Below are 16,395 nucleotides of genomic sequence, written 5' to 3'. Positions count from 1 at the left end.
TGGTCAACAGAAAACAAGGTCTGTCTTCTTTCCCTAGTACCTCGCTATAGAAAGCATTTTTTTGTTTGTCTCAGCTGATGAGAGCCTTTTCTAACATGATGATTTTGATAAGATTATTGCTGAGCACTGTCCTGTCTGTTCCCAAAGATACTTAAGTAGTTCCCTTCAATGTTGGATGAGATCTGTTCTTAATCCTGCTGTTCTGCATATATGTCTTGCCTTGTCCATTTTAATTCCATATTTGAAAAATGTAGGACAATGCAATCATGAATCTTGTAATTGTGGTTTACCACCAGCAGCAAGCAAATAAATTTCTGTGAATTGCTCCACTGGTTATGAAGGGATAGCATGGACTGGTTCTTTTCAAGCGTCAAGACTCCTCTAATTTCAGTTTTGCCAGTAGTTAAATAGGTAGTTAGATCCCTCATGCACCGGATGCTGGCTAGACTGCATTATACACAAAATTAATTTTCATCCACCTTCCTTTTTTTCACTAGCGGTTTTTATCTATGTTTTGCAACAGCAGCCATTTCATCAGAACAGCTAAGGAATATCAGCTCAATTTCAGAGATGCTGAAGCATCTTACACAGTTGCTCTCCTTATATACTTGCTGCACTGTTTAGACTTTGGTGTCTTAGTAGGCCAGGAGTCCTGAGAGCAGATTTTGGATACCTTCAGGTTTCTTAGGCAGACAAGAGACAGGCACAAACATGCATGTGTTTGTGCGTGTGCAGCAGAAGAAGGAATGTGCCTTATGTGTGCAGATAGCTTAGGTTTTTTAATTGAAAATTTAATCTGCAGAAGAGCCAGGTTTAATTGCTCATATTCTGTCCCTTGTCTATTTGCAACAGACTATCAGCTACTAAGCTGCACAGATGTTAGCATGGCCACATCTCCAACTCCCAGGAGGCAGAGCACAGCAAAAAAGTAAGCATCGTTTATTCTTGGTGAAATTAATGAGAGCTCCTTGTGATCTCTGTGTTGGTGAGCAGTCCCTTGCAGTACTGTATCAGCAAGACTGTCATAAATAAAGCACTACAACAAGCATAGTCTTATTTCAGATGATCTAATGTATATGTAGTGATATATTTCATCTGTTTGGTTCATTACAGCTTACCTCCTCCATCTCCTCCAGCTACCAAAAGGAACATGAACTATATGCCAGCCTGAACCAGGACAGTTACATATAGATAAATAATGATCTGTTCAGACATTGTGCAGAGTGACAACTCATCACAATTGCTTGGATGGACTAATATATATATACATGTTGCAAAATTCTTACTCAGTTTTTAATTTCTGTGCTATAATTTCAGTTGTACCTAAGTGAACATGTTATATTTGCTTTTAATTTTAGTACATTGGAGATGTTTTAAAGTATTTTAACCTTTAGAAACTTTTAGCCTATTGTATTTGTCTCACTGTGATGCAAGTACAGTTTAATACAAACTAATGTAAAAACCTTCTAAAGAAGCTTCTGGATCTTGAGACTATAAGCCCTGAAAACCAGTGGCTGGCCAGGTTTTCCAGACTTTCTGCTCACCTTTGAAATTTCTTTTCTTTTGTAGAAGCATAGGTTGGCTAATAGAGGACAAAATATTCCAGAGAGATGGGGTGGGGGAGAATTACAGAAATACTAGATGGATCTAGGGAGCCTTCAATGCACTCTTTTTTAGGGACATTATTAAGGTGAAAATATATTCAGAGATTCAAATTACCAGTGCAGTCAGAATGAAATAACCAAAGTTTCATAGCAAATTGTATTAGAATATGAACATGTTCTTTAAAGAACAAACAGGTCTTCCAGCTCTCTAGCCATAGCTGAAGCAGTGAATTCTGGTTCAGTAACGTACCATGATCTCTTAACCTCTGTCAGAACAAAATGCACAATTTGTTGCCCGCTTATCTATGTTTCACAATATTGCTTAAATCTGAGTGAGGTTTTGGGCACTGACTGGTTCATCTGTACTATTGAATGTCCAATAATAGCTGTAATCAGATAGCATTAAAATCATATTGTGTCCAGTTGTTCATATTGTTGTCCACAGGTTTAGAAGCCACGAGTTCTGTGCCTATTTGATGCACTGAGAAGAATTGTCTGCCACCCTTTGGCACAGATTTGTAATTAAGTTCACAGATGTTATGACCTATTCCCGGAGGTCCTTAATGCAAGAATGGTGTTAAGACATTAATGCAAGCATATGGTTCCAAAAGGTTGAATATTTTGGCCTAATTGCAGAAAGAGTGTTTTTGAGAGTTTTGTCTGGATCAAATAGTCCAGACAAGGGACAACAGATCCTTCACCCTCTTTTCTGAGGTTTTTTCTTTTTTTTTTTTTTTTTTTTTTTTTTTTTTTTTTTTTTTATCTTTCCACTAGTTCAGTAAGGATTACAAGCTCCAGTAAAAACCCTGCAGTAATTATCATATAAAAATGCTATGTAGTGTACCCTATAACACATCCTAGCTAAGTACTGAGCAAGGAACCACAGTTACAAACACATGTGCTCTGAGTTCTCTAGGCTTGATGTTCAAGCTGAAAAGAAAGAAGCCTTTGCTATGCAGCATACATCATGCCCCCATTAAGTGGAATGTTCCTACATTCACGGGTTTGATAATGTAAAATCACCTGTGTTAATATGAGCCTAGGATGCCCCAGGTTCTCAGTCCTGTGTTACCCTCCCCCTTAGTGAACAAACTTGCACAGATTGCTGGCTAAGAGAAGCTGGGACAGGGCAAGCATTCAAACCAGAGCTTGGCATCACACATACAGCTTTCACTGTATTTCGACTTCATTAACTCCAGAAGTTCAATATTGTAGATAGCAGTGCAAGTGTTCAGTACTCCATAAAAATAAATGTAAATGTCTGACAAGAAGTGGGAGCAGAAAGTCAATGAGAAACGAGAGAATCAAACACTGTGCAGACTTCTCAACTAATCCTTTGCTGAGCAGCCTGGAGAGGTCATGACTATTGCCTAGCCTATGTTTTATAATATAACATAATCTCTGGAATTCTGTATTACATGGTCTCTTTGAAGTACTGACTAGCTCATTTAATTTTTTCCTGTCTGGATTATAGCCAAAAATTACACTGTGGAGTGTTCTGTCTCACCTCCAGCATATACAACCAAAACAAACATTCTTATTCCTGAGTACAATAGTGATGTTTTTGAGGAGAATACAGAAATTAATTAGTTCTCATGAATCTGCTTATGCCAGAAGTTTAATAGTCAATTCTTGCTGGGTTTCACAACCACTTCCACCTGTAATTTGATACCAATGCATTTATTTCCACACACTGTAACCACATTTTTCTATTCTTGTGCATTAATCTGTGTTATATTTGAACTACCATTCCTTGCACAAAAGAAATATGTTGGGCAAAAACTCTGTCTTACTGTTCAGTGGTGGATTGTGCAGTCCAAAGACACAGTACTTAGCAAATGTATAAGCATTTTCCCAGTGTTTTGCAATGGGATAGCCTTCCTCTACTTTGTGTTCAAGTGTGCAGGTAGAGAGGGAGAATCACCTCCCTTGACCTACTGGTCACACTTCTCCTGATGCACCCCAGGACATGGCCGGCTTCCTGGCCTGTGAGTGCACATTGCTGGCTCATAGTCACTTTTCCATCCACTAATACCCCCAAGTCCTTCTCTGCAGGGCTGATCTCAATCCACTCATTGCCCAGCCTGTATTTGTGCTTGGGATTGCCCAGACCCATGTGCAGGACCTTGCACTTGGCCTTGTTGAACTTCATGAGGTTTGCAGGGGTCTACTTCTCAAGCCTGTCAAGGTCCCTCTGTATGGCATCCCTTCCCTCCAGCATGTTGACTGCACCACTCAGGTTGGTGTCATCGGCAAACGTGCTGAGAGTACATCTAATCTATCTCTACAACTCTCTTTTTAGTTAATAAAAAGAGATATTTACTTCTAGAGCAGAAGTTACTTAATTATTCCATCTGTCTTCAGATGACACAAATTGCCTTCCAGATCCGCCTCTTCTCTCAATGGACTCTAAAAGATAACTAGACATCCAGCTTAGGTGTTTTAAATTAAGTGGAAGTAATATTGCTGGGGACAGAGGAGAAGAGAAGACAACTTGGGTGGAGAGGGATGAGTACATTTGTTTATTGTATTAAAAGTGCAAAAGATCTGCAGAAGACAGACTTTCACAATAGTACAGATGTAAGCAGATATTTCCACTTATCAGTAACTGAACATTGTATGATTAAACCGGTCACTGACACTCACATATCAGATAACGTTAGGCTTTCAAATAGAGAACTTGGACAGGGTTTTTCAGCTTACCTGGTAAGTCCACAGGATGCCTTTCCTTCCCTAGAGAGGTTCTGCAAACTACTACGAAGAGATTATTTAATTTATTACAAAAATAACTCTAAAATCTCATAGAAGTGGAGGGGGAAAGGAGAGCTAATTAGATAAATAATTAGAGATAGAAGCATTTTAATTTGTGTTGCCTATTTTATAATATTTGGGAAATCCTTGTAATTTGAAGGTTCCTCCTCTGTTACCCATTAAAACTTTTCAGTTTGCAGCTATTTCAGATACTCTTTGGTCTAAATTACCATTTAAAGATGGCAGCTGCTTGTTGAAAATCTCACTTGTTTGATTTTTTTTTTTTAATAAACTTCTGTGACCTATATTTCCTGTCCAATAACAAGTTTAAAGAGACAGGTCTTGAACTGAAGGTTGCTCACATCATATCTGGAAGAAAAGTTCCTGAGAAAAAAAATCAGTAAGTTAAAAATGTATGATTCCTTTGGCAGCAAAAGTCTCTTTCTAATACCTTTTACTCATGACTTGAAAGAAGTATCATTTGTGCGTTTGTACTCAGTGCAATATATCTGTGCTTTTTGTCAGTGATGCATTCACTACTGATCAGTAAATTTGTCTTTTATGTATAGCACTGATTTACAGTGAGTTTCTAATACACTGCCAAAACAACACCTCAATATCAATAAAAAATATGCTGTTATAAGTATCCAAAATTTTAAAATAATATTTTTGCTGGAAAGTGTTTCACTTTCTAAAGGAAGTATTACATGAGGGAGGGGAAGAAAGATCACAGGCTGATGATTCTTTTGGAGAGCAGATGAATTAATAAGAGGAAAAAGAGATCTGGTAAACATGTTAGGAAAGGGATGGTGTCTCCCCTCCCAGTTAAGCAAGTGTAGGTGTGCTTTGCTGAAGTCCCAGTGAGACTTCCATAAGAGATAAACACTGTGTGTGCAAACAGCAAAAGTGAACTGTGTTTCATTAGTACCCATGATATTTTGTAGAAATGCACACAGATCATATTTTATAGGTAGGTTGTTAGAAAAACAGTATATGGTTGGGAAAATCAGGCAGGTTTCTGGTGCATTTAAAAGCCTCAGTGGCTGTGCAGAAGTCTTCTTTTTCCAAGTATGCCAGTCTGGATATCTAACAAAAGGGAGAACTTCTCTCTGCATGTTTGAGGGACCTTCTAAAAGATGGTTTAAACTTTCAGGGATGCAGTCCTTGCTCAGCACATGAAATAAAACAGAGTAGCAACATTCTGCCCTGAACTCTGCTTCTATTACTTCTTGATCTGTGCTTATTAAATTAAATGCCCATATTACAAGAAAACCCCATTTTAAGAATCCGTATTTTTGTGCACACTTTCCTTTTCAAAATTAATTTTAAGTCTAGTGAGAAAGTCAGGCTTGCTGTAAACCAGATGGAAACAGTGAAGACTCAGCATCTTCCCCCAATATTGCATTTGATTTCTTAAAGTTACGTTAAAAAACAAACAAACAAAACAAACAAACAAACAAACAAACAACCTGCAGCAAAAAGGCCAATTCTGCAATGAACTAATCCAAGCATTAAAAAGTACTTCTTTAGTTTCTTCTTCTGAAATACAATGACTTGCCTTAGGCCTGCTCTGAAGAGAAATACTTTATATATTCCTTTCCATGTGTTGTTTGGTCTTTCAGAGTCCATTAGGGTGCCTAGAACTGCTCAAAATGGTACTGCCCTGCCCTTGCCTCTGCCATAATGTTTTTGAACTGGAAACTGACTTTGGAACATGGGTCATGTGGCACAACACTGTCATCAGACCATTCTTACTAATATCATTTTACATACTCTATCAACATTAGTGCATACAAGACAAAATAGGCCAGCTGCTCCCAGAGCTTGATGGAATGCCAAGAGTCCAAGCTGGTAGTCAGAAATGAACAATCGAAGGAAGCACTTACTGTTTTCCCATTCGATATCCAAGACATCAAGCAGTGCCAAACTATAAATATCTTCATCTTAAGCTGCTTAAGGTCAGTGGATTAGCATTAACAGTGAACAATCATAAGTGCATTAAACTCTCCCATCATCACAATTAGTGGACCTGCTTAGAAAGCAAAAATATATAGAATATCTGCCACTGAGGAATTAAATCCTTCAACTATTTATTGTGATTCTGTGCTCAAAGAATAACAGGCTAAAAATGTTGCACTTTTGTTCTTACAACTCTTAACAGGTTCTTATTTTAGATCACTTTCAAAATCTCAGCATCATGCCTTCTGGAGTTATTAATAGTATGTGGGAAAATGCCAATCACAGTTGTTATTCTAAGGATTACTTACAAAGAACCCCAAAATCGAAGTCTTCCCAATTCCTATTCAGTGTGATCTCTCCATTACGTTGCTTTTGACTTTCTTCATGTGTTTAGACAGTTCCAATTATGTCACTATAGAAAGAGGCTAAAGAAGTGTCAGGTAAGGTACCCAACTTGGATTACTCATGCAAAGAACAGTCTTTCAAATAAATTTCCAAAGCAGTCATTGGCAAACTCACAGCCATGAAAACTGTCTTTCCTTGTATATTTCCTCCTAACCCTCATTCATGAAACAAACTAATTTTTATTGTCTTTTTCTTTTTGTTCTTTCATAATCATTCTTTCCACGCATATTTTATCTTTTGGATGCCATGTTGAACTTTTTTCTTGGTTCTTCTTGACAGTGCTTGACAGCTTTTTTGCTCTCCAATTCACATTAGATTTGATTGCATCCGTATGCCATCTTCGCCCTTTGATTTTTCCATTTATTTCCCTTCAGTCACAAGGACATGGTAGGAACTTACCTGCATCTGTTGGGAGGATACCGATCCTTCTCAGAGTGGAAAGGAAAATAGAAAAATTAATGTCCTCTTCAAACAAACTTGCTTAAAAATAATGGCCTTTGCCTGTGGCTTCCTTCAGAGATAAAGCTGGGGCATTAGTGACTCCAAATATATTATTATCTTAAAGAAGTTGATTATTGTTTTGTCTGGTCTCATTCAATCCATGAGTAAGTTTTTTCATGTGTATGCTTCTATCAGATAATGGTGACCAATGTATTTTTAAAATTTGAAATATAAAAGCCAATGCATGGAGAGGCTTCAGATGAAAACTCACATACTGCCTTACTGAATAGATGGGTCAAGATTAGTGAGAGATTTTGATTACTGCAAGATGATTCCAAAATACAAGAAATAATGTATTATCTGTGCAAAAGCAACAGAGTAATTTCAAAAGGGGAGGCAGAACTATAGGATGATTTCCAAAGCTGTCTCCTCTTTCATGAGTGCAGTGTTCTTAATCTGAATGGAGTTTCCAAAGATAAAATTGAGCACAGCAGAAAAATAATTCACTGACTTTGAATCCATCACAATCTAGTTATCAGTGGATGAGCTTCTATGCTTTTCAGCTGGAAATAAAAAAAAAAAAAAAAAAAAAAAGAGAAGACCTTTGGGTTTGCCTTTTAAAACAAATAAATTAAGTGTTGTTTTCATTTATTTCTGCTTCTTGTATCTTTACAACTTTTGTAGCAGTGTCCTGTGTTTAGATTTCAAATTAAAATGTGGTTTTAAGAGCAATTACAACATCACTAGCTAACCTCAAGGAGCTCTCATTCTTTGTGTCATGATCTTTACAATGGGGGCTGTGCCTGTCCATGCAGATCCTGACACCCTAATAGCCTTTGCCAAAAAATCCAAACCGAACCAAACCAAACCAAGACAAAACAGAACAAAACAAACTGCTGTGATGTTATTTAGGTGTTTTGAACATCTGTCTAAAAAGAAGAGAAGTTTTTCAGACACAAGCAATGTTTCATTAACCATGGTAGAGTAAAACACTTTGAAACTGTGTCACAATGTAGCTTTGAAAGTAATGGCTTGTTTGGTTTTCTTAAATGAGACTGGGAACTCACTATTTTCATGCCTACAATGCCATCAGCACTTACTAGAACTGGGCTTTAGGTGCTACTATTTATGCGTTATTAAGTAGCAAAAAAACTGCAAAGCTTCCTGGACCCAACAGTTTTTCTATTGAACTTAAGACTAATTTGTTCCTTTTCTGAATATTTCTTCCAGTATTTAGGACCTCACAGGGCATTTCTACAGGAGGGTAGATTTGCAGGAGACACCTGAAAATTTCCCGGATGCATTTGCTAAACTGTTTCCATTTGTATTGGGCTTGCCTGGCGAGGTTTTGGTAGCTGGGGTCTGCAGGGTGGCTCCTGTGAGAAGCTGCTAGAAGCTTTCCCTCATGTCGAACAGAGCCAGTGCCAGCTGGCTCCAATGCGGACCCACTGGGGGCCAAGGCTGAGCCCATCAGTGATGGTGGTAGCACCTCTGGGATAACTTAATTAAGAAGGGGAAAAAAACCTCCTGTACAACACCATTTGCAGCCTGAGAGGAGTGAGGATATGTGAGAGAATGTCCTGGTTGGGGCTGGACTAGAGTTCCTGTTCATTTTAGTATCTGGAGGAGTGCTGCAGCACCCTGAGACCCCAGGGGCTCCCCAGGTCCCAGTGCCCTCACCTGTGTGCGGGGGCGGGGGGAGCACAGCTGGAGGGCTGGGCCGGGATTGGCCGATAGTCCATGTCACGTGACATTGTGCTCACTATATAAAGGCAGGAGTGGGCCAGGCGGGGCTGCCACTTCTGGGAGTGTGGCTGGGGGGCCTTTGTGTTGGGGATTGCTGGCTGGGAGCAGGCGGGTGTTGGTCGGTGGGTGGTGAGCAGCTGTATGGTACATTACCCGCTGATATTGCTGTCAGTGTATTATTCTGTTACTGTTATTAAACTGTTTTTATCTCAACCCGCGAGTCTCCCTTTGCCCCTCCAATTCCCTCCCCATTCCCAAGTGGGGGAAGGTGGGTGAGCGGCTGCAGGGCGTTTAGCTGTTGACCAGGCTCAAACCACGATAGAGAAACAACGCCACACACACCAAGGTCAGTGGAGAAGGTGCTTCAGGCACAAGAGTAGAGATTCCCCTTCAGCCTTTGGGGAAGACCATGCTGAGGCAGGCTGTGCCCCTGCAGCCCGTGGAGGTCCACAGTGGAGCAGATGCCCACATGCAGCCCTTGGAGGACTCCATGTCAGAGCAGGTGGATGTACATGAAGGATGATGTGATCCTGTGGAGACCCCATGATGGAGCAGGCCCCTGGCAGGATCTGTGGACCTGTAGAGAATGGACCCCACGCTGTACCAGGTTAGCTGGCATGTCTTGTGACCCTGTGGGGGACTCACACTGGAGCAGTCTGTTCCTGAAGCACTCTACCCTGTGGAAGGGACTTATGTTGGAGCAGTTAGTGAAGGATTGTCTCCTATGGGAGGGATCCCACAATGGAGCAAGGGAAAAGCGTGAGGAGGAAGGAGCAGCAGAGACAAAATATTATGAACTGACCACAGCCCCCTGTTCCTCATCCCCCTGTGCCACTGGGTGGGGGCAGGTAGAGAAATCAAAAGTTAAGCCCAGGAAGAAATGAATTGTGATGGGAAAGTGTTTTTAGGATTTGCTTTTATTTCTCATTATACTACTCTGATTTGATTGGCAATAAAAGAAGTTAATTTATCTGAATTGAGTTTGTTTTGCCCATGATGGTAATTGCTGAGTAAACTCCCTGCCCTTATCTTGACCCAAGAGGTTTCCAATATGTTTTCTCTCTCCTGTTCAGCTGAGGAGGGGCAGTGATAGAGAGGCTTTGGTGGGCACCTGGTGTCCAACAAGGGTCAACCTACCCCACCATTACACAGCTGTGAGATAACCTACCAAATCTGCAGTGTAGACATATCCACAAGGTCGGAATCAGAGTTGAAACCATCTGTACACCCAAAGATAAAAATGACACCTGTGTTCATTAAAGCTTAGTATTTTAACTGTTGGACTATCCTGTTTGCCTGTACTATTTTTCCATAGTATAGAAACTGTATAGTTTTCTACAGGTTCCAATTAATTCTGCTTTTTGGGATATTCTCTAGCCTTAGCAGTCTAAGCATGCTTAAACAGATTGAAAGATATGTTTAGCACACATCAGCCAACATGGACTATTTTGATTTCTGTGTCACCCACAGTGAAATCTTTATTCTATTTTAGGTCAAAGGGGGTTCTTACTTCCGATACAAAAAGAATCTGATACATATCTTCATTCTTGCTGCATAGGAGAACCTGAATTTAGAAGCTCAGTAAGACATGAAGAGTAAGACATGAGGATAAGGTTTCTACCACTTCTTCTTCCTCCCCAAGCTTGTGTTTTTTCTGAACTTCCCTCCTCATCCATGCTCTGATTGGCTGGATTTCTGGATCTCCACAGAAAGCTGGATCAGAAAGAAAAAAGTTAATTTTGCATTTACCTACACAACTACTAGCACTAGCCCAAAGGGAGTAGCAAGACATGCAGCCAAAGCAGGGAGTGACAGAGAGATCAGCACTTTTAATGGGAAACAGCATATCTTTTGGTTTAGGGTGACTGTAAAACCACGATCTGAGCAATGCCTGGTCACCGCTTAGAGAGCAAAGGAAACCTAATGGGGAAGATGGAGCTGTTAAAAGCTTCACTAGAGTTTAAAATCTGTGTAGATGGATACAGACTTTGGGTCTGTAGAGATGGGTACTGGAAAAGTTTTAAACAAAAGTTCACTTTGCAAGCACAAAAGACTGTAGTTGGTTTTGAAGTACATGATGAATTAAATGCCTTCTAATTAAGTTGGGCAATGACAACTGAATTCTATGAAACGAGGGAGAGTGGCACTCCATACAAAAGTGATGTTTAAGAAAATTGTTCTATTTTAAACAAAGTGCAAAAAGAGTGTGTGGCTAACCTCATTAAAAAAAAACAACCAAACAAACAAAAAAACCCCAAAACAACAGATTTTGAAGAGCTGAACACCTACCAAGAAAGCAGATCAGGAGCAGATTTAGGACAAGAAACTCAAAGATATTACTGGGGTCAGGCAGGGAGGGGGAAACATGGTGAATTCTTGACAGAACAATAAGACTTTGTCAGGGACAGGAAGTCAGAGTCTGTAATGAAACTAACTGAGAGTTCGCAACACTCTGTAACTGGGCATCCAATACCACAAAAGACAGTATCTGAAGAAGACAAGTGTTATGGTTTATCCCCAGTGGGCATCTGAGCCCCACACAGCCACTCACTCCCTCCCCCTGCAGTTGGATGGGGGAGAGAATCAGAAGGGTAAAAGTGCAAAATGGGCTGAGATAAAGACAGTTTAATAGGTAAAGCAGAAGTTGCACACACAAGCAAAGCAAAACAATGAATTAATTCACCATTTCCCATCGGCAGGCAGGTGCTCAGCCATTCTCCGTGTTGTGGTTTGAGCTCAGAGGGCAACTGAGCTCCACGCAGCTGCTGCCTCCTCTCCTCCCCCTCAGCACTAAGAAGGAGAAAATAAGCCAGACTTGGAATTTGAGACAGGACAGGGAAGGGCAAATCACTCATTATGGTCATGGGCAAAAGGCAGAATCATTTGGGGGAAGAAAAAAAAGAACACAGATTTATTACAGGTACTAATAACAACAAAACTTAACAGGCAGAGTAGGACAGTGAGAAGCACTACCACACTGAGAACACCTTCCCCCTGGGCTCAGCTTTGCTCCCAATATCTCTACCTCCTCCCTGCAGTGCTGCAGGAGACAGGGAATGGGGGGTGCAGTCAGTGCTGCCTCTTCTTCCATCTTCGGTGGGGGCAGAACTTCTGGGACTTCTTCCCCCTGCTCCAGCATGTTCCCCCTCTCACAGGAGACATTCCTCCACAAACTTTTTCCAATATGAGTGCCTCTCATGGGCCACAGTGTTTCCCTTGCTACTCTGGTGTGGGACACCAACTTTCTCCAACTGGAGTCCCTCCCATGGGCTGCAGCCCTTCCCGAGCTGCTCTGGCGTGGGACAACCTCACATGCTGCAATCCTCCCAGCACTGAACTACAACAGCAGGGGCTGCTTCTTCCCACAGGATCCTGGCCTCCTTTGGGCATAAACACCTTAGTGAGGCCCCCTGTAGGCCATAAATCAGTGTCTGCTCCACCTTAGACCTTCATGGGTGGCAGGGGCAGCTGCCCTGCTGGATACAGGGGGGGTCTCTGCTCTGGCACACCTCCCGCCTCCTTTTTTCCTCCATTCTTCCACTGACCTTGGTGTTCACACAGCTGTCACAGCCCCTCCTCACAAGTCCAACTGCTCCTCACCAGGTCCCTTCTTAAATACGTTATTGCAGAGGTGCAGATGATTGGCTCAGACTTGGTGCAGAGGTGGGTCTGACGTGGAGCCAGGGAGCTTTGAGAAGCTTCTCACAGGATACTACTGCTGTAGCCCCATCCCCTGCTTCCAAAAAACCCCACCACTCACTCAAATCCAGGACATCCAGGAAGGCACGGTTCCGTCATGCGTGATGATGACTTGAGAAGACAAATATTATAATTCCCAATATTTCCCCTTCTTCCTGCTTTCTCCCAGATTTTGTTGCTGATCATGACATCATATGGTCTGGGGTATCCCTTTGGGGTCAGATGTCCTGGATGTGTTCCCTCCCAATGTCTGTGCTCCCCCAGCCAACTTGCTGAAGGGACAGCTTAAGAAACAGAGAAGGCCTTGATGCTGTACAAGCACTGCTCAGCAATAGCTAAAAAGTTGGTGCATTATCAACACTGTTTTAGGCACAAATCTAAAACACAAGCTTCTGTGAAGTAAAATTGACTCTATTCCAAGCAAAACAAGAGGTTAGATGCATAGAAGTTACATACATTAAGAAAAAGTAGAGACATATATATGGTTAAGTAAATTTTTAATATGCAGGAAAAAAGACCAAGAAATAAAATTCAGAAATTTACAAATATCAGCAAAGTATGTTCACTGTACAAAGATTACATCAGCCACATGCTCAGATGAGTTCTTTTGGCATTGGAATAAGGCTGGACAATTTTGGCACTGGACACTGGAGGCAAAAACAGTGTCACAGCAAAACAGAAAGTATGGTAGAAGAGTTGAATAAGATTCAGAATGATGAGCTTATCCAGACCTAGCAATACCACCAGAATTTAAATAAATTAATTTTGTTCTGTACACTTTCTCCTTCAGCTACCACTAGCATCAAAACAATGCTCTAAATCAACCTCATTCATGGGTTAGCCAAGCAGCAAGGTATCCTAGACTGCTGCTCTTTGGTCATAATTTGTTACCAAAACTCAAAGATTCAGCATTATCTCATTCCCAGATTGAGCTCAATCATTTATCCTGTGACTTGAGTTTGATTAGGAATCAACATCTAAAGCATAGTTCTCTTCTTCATAGAAAAACTATCACTTTTTCCCGATTGCCTGCTTGGTTTTATGGTGATTACACTAATATTTATTAATATACATAATAGTAATTAATAAGTTGATCAGAATAACTATGGCCAAATAATTTTCTCTAAGAAAATGGGCTTTTATCAATGACATTTGATATTTTTTTCATAAGCAGAATTAGGACAGAAAGCTTGAATTGGCAACTGTATGAAGCCTAGAACATATCTAATACCTAGAGTACATCTAATATAAAGTATAACTCACAGCAGTTAAAAAATGGTTTATGTTTTTCCTTTTGTTTTAAGATGGTTTTTATGGCAAATGAAGGCTACAAATAGATGAGCTCATTAGGAAGAGTCAAGGGCAGACAAGAGAGAATGTACACATGTATATTTCATTAAGCCAATAAAAAATGATATATAAACCACTGTAATGTCAGAAGCAATTTACTGCTACTCAGGGTTGAACTCTACTGAAAATTTCATGAGCATCGATCAGAATTATTTTGTGGGACCGTCTATAGACATGTTACAATTGATTTATTTTCCTCTCTCTATTTTGATAGACTGCTGTATGACCCCTGTAGAGTAAGCGCCATTGGATATTACACAAGAAGAGAGGCTTGTTTTTCTATCTATCTATCCACACTTTTAAACCAAGTCATTGATTACTTGGGGGGGCATCAGCAACTGATTAAAAGGTGAGACACATTTCATTCACTTGTTGGAAAGTCACTGTATTTTTAGCACTGGTTTAGGATTTATGATTCCAACCTACAGACTGTAACAAGGCATATTCTTTTTGGTTTATGTGTCTGGCATTTCACATATTGACAAATATTATGCAATAAAGAACCACACACAAGAACAGTGAGTCACTACTCTTTTTCAGTCCGCAGGATTCAGAGGAATAGAACTTGAAAATGAGCAACCACTATTTGTCCCTGTCACAAAATCTTCTTAAAAATTTGGAGGGAATAGGGAGTGAAGGAATGAGTCACCGATGTCAGATTTTATTACTAGATAATGTAAGAGTTATGTTAGAATTATGATAGGTTTGCATCTTAGTTTATGAATGATTAAATAATTTTGAAAACCATCTTTTATATTAGTGTGCTTTTTTTTTTTTTTCTTGATTTGTTTGTAAGAGACATAATCTAATGGCTAAAAAGTGCTTCTCAGGTTATCTCCTTTCTGCAGAGTTTTCCCATCCTTGCCGTAATGTTGACTCAGACTTTCAGTTCTTTGAGCATAGATCCAAACCAGAATCACTAGTCATTTAGGTTTAGGTATTTGAAGCACAACCTACCAGTACAAGACACTGTGCAACAAACCAACATGTCAAGAGAAGTGATTTTTTTTGAGAACTGAGCAGTCTCTGGTACTTTATCTACCTCTGATTAAATACAGGATCATATTCCAAGTTAGTGCAAGGATCAAAATTAGCAGCACACATCCAAGGACAAGAGTAGAAATAAATCATAATGAATCATTATGGTTTGAAAAAGAACAATGAATCAAAGAAAATAGTGCCTATTACAAAAAAAAAAAAAAATCATATGAAGGAATCAAACTGCCTCCTGCAAACAGCCTCTGTGTCATAGCAAAGAGCAAGTGACTCGACAAGGTCTTAGACATGTTCAGAATAGCAGGGATCCTGCCCTTTCTTTGCTCTGCTAAACACAAGACATGTCAAGATCCAGAGAGCTTCAAGAGTAACAAAAATGCAAAATTAAAATTTAGGAAAGACAAGTTCCTCAAAATCACCCCAGAATGGATTGTTTTGAGACTTTCCTTCTGTAGAATACACAGCAGATGCAGATCTGAAAAGGTAAGAAGGAGGCATTGTCACTCATCTGGTGATTGCATTGCATCGTTGTTCTTCATTCTTCTCACAACAGTCAGCACTGATTCAAGAGGCTAATACCCAGGTAACTTCTAATGTGCCTAAAATTCAGTACGTGATCAGTTCCCCTCCTCATCTGTTTGTACCACTGCAAACCCTTCATATTGATGAATACTGAAATCTCTAAATAGAGAGTGTATATTCAACTCTCAACAAACTACATATGTCAGTCATTAGGTAAGCCAGGGTCATATGAAATGAGACAGGAAGTTAGTCTGCATTGTATCAGGATGGAGTTTGTACTCTGTCTTGAAGTCTCAATTTAAATTATTAAATCATCACTGAGTTTCTGTCATAATGCCAGAATTCATTCTGAATCAGACCTCATAGATGACTTATAAATCCTCTTTGAATAGCACCTTAAATACAGATGCTATTTTGGGGGAGGGTAATACCAGGAATATCCTTTATCCAGTTAATTCCATGCAAAAAGAAGCCTTGTAATGGAACTTGGCCACTTCCTGTAGCCTATTTGGCCTCATAGTGTGTACTTCGGTGCCATCCAGTGTTAGGCACAAGGTCATTTACCTAAAAAAAAGTAGTCTGCTGCTTTAATACATCAGTTACTGCTTTACTTCTAAAATTTACAGTACATACGTCAAATATCCACTCACCTTCTATTTTAAAACCTTTTAGAAACATTCAATTTTTAATTCAATTGCAGTATTCCAAATGCTAAACATAGAAAAGAAAGAGGATCACTGTGATCTGAGAAATTCTGTGTCCTGAAAAAATAGATCATTTGAATCCTAGCAGCAGTTCAAATCAATTGCAAATAATGCACTCCCTGTTCATTCATTGTTTGGTGGGGAGGTCTGTATTACCTGGAGGACATGGCTCTTTCAATCTTAAAAGACCAAGAACTTACTGTGTAACCAATTCCTTC

This window comes from Tyto alba, unplaced genomic scaffold (genome assembly GCF_018691265.1).
Source record: "Tyto alba isolate M040663 unplaced genomic scaffold, T.alba_DEE_v4.0 Super-Scaffold_42, whole genome shotgun sequence".
Classification (NCBI taxonomy): Eukaryota; Metazoa; Chordata; class Aves; order Strigiformes; family Tytonidae; genus Tyto; species Tyto alba.
This window is presented reverse-complemented; position numbering follows the sequence as displayed.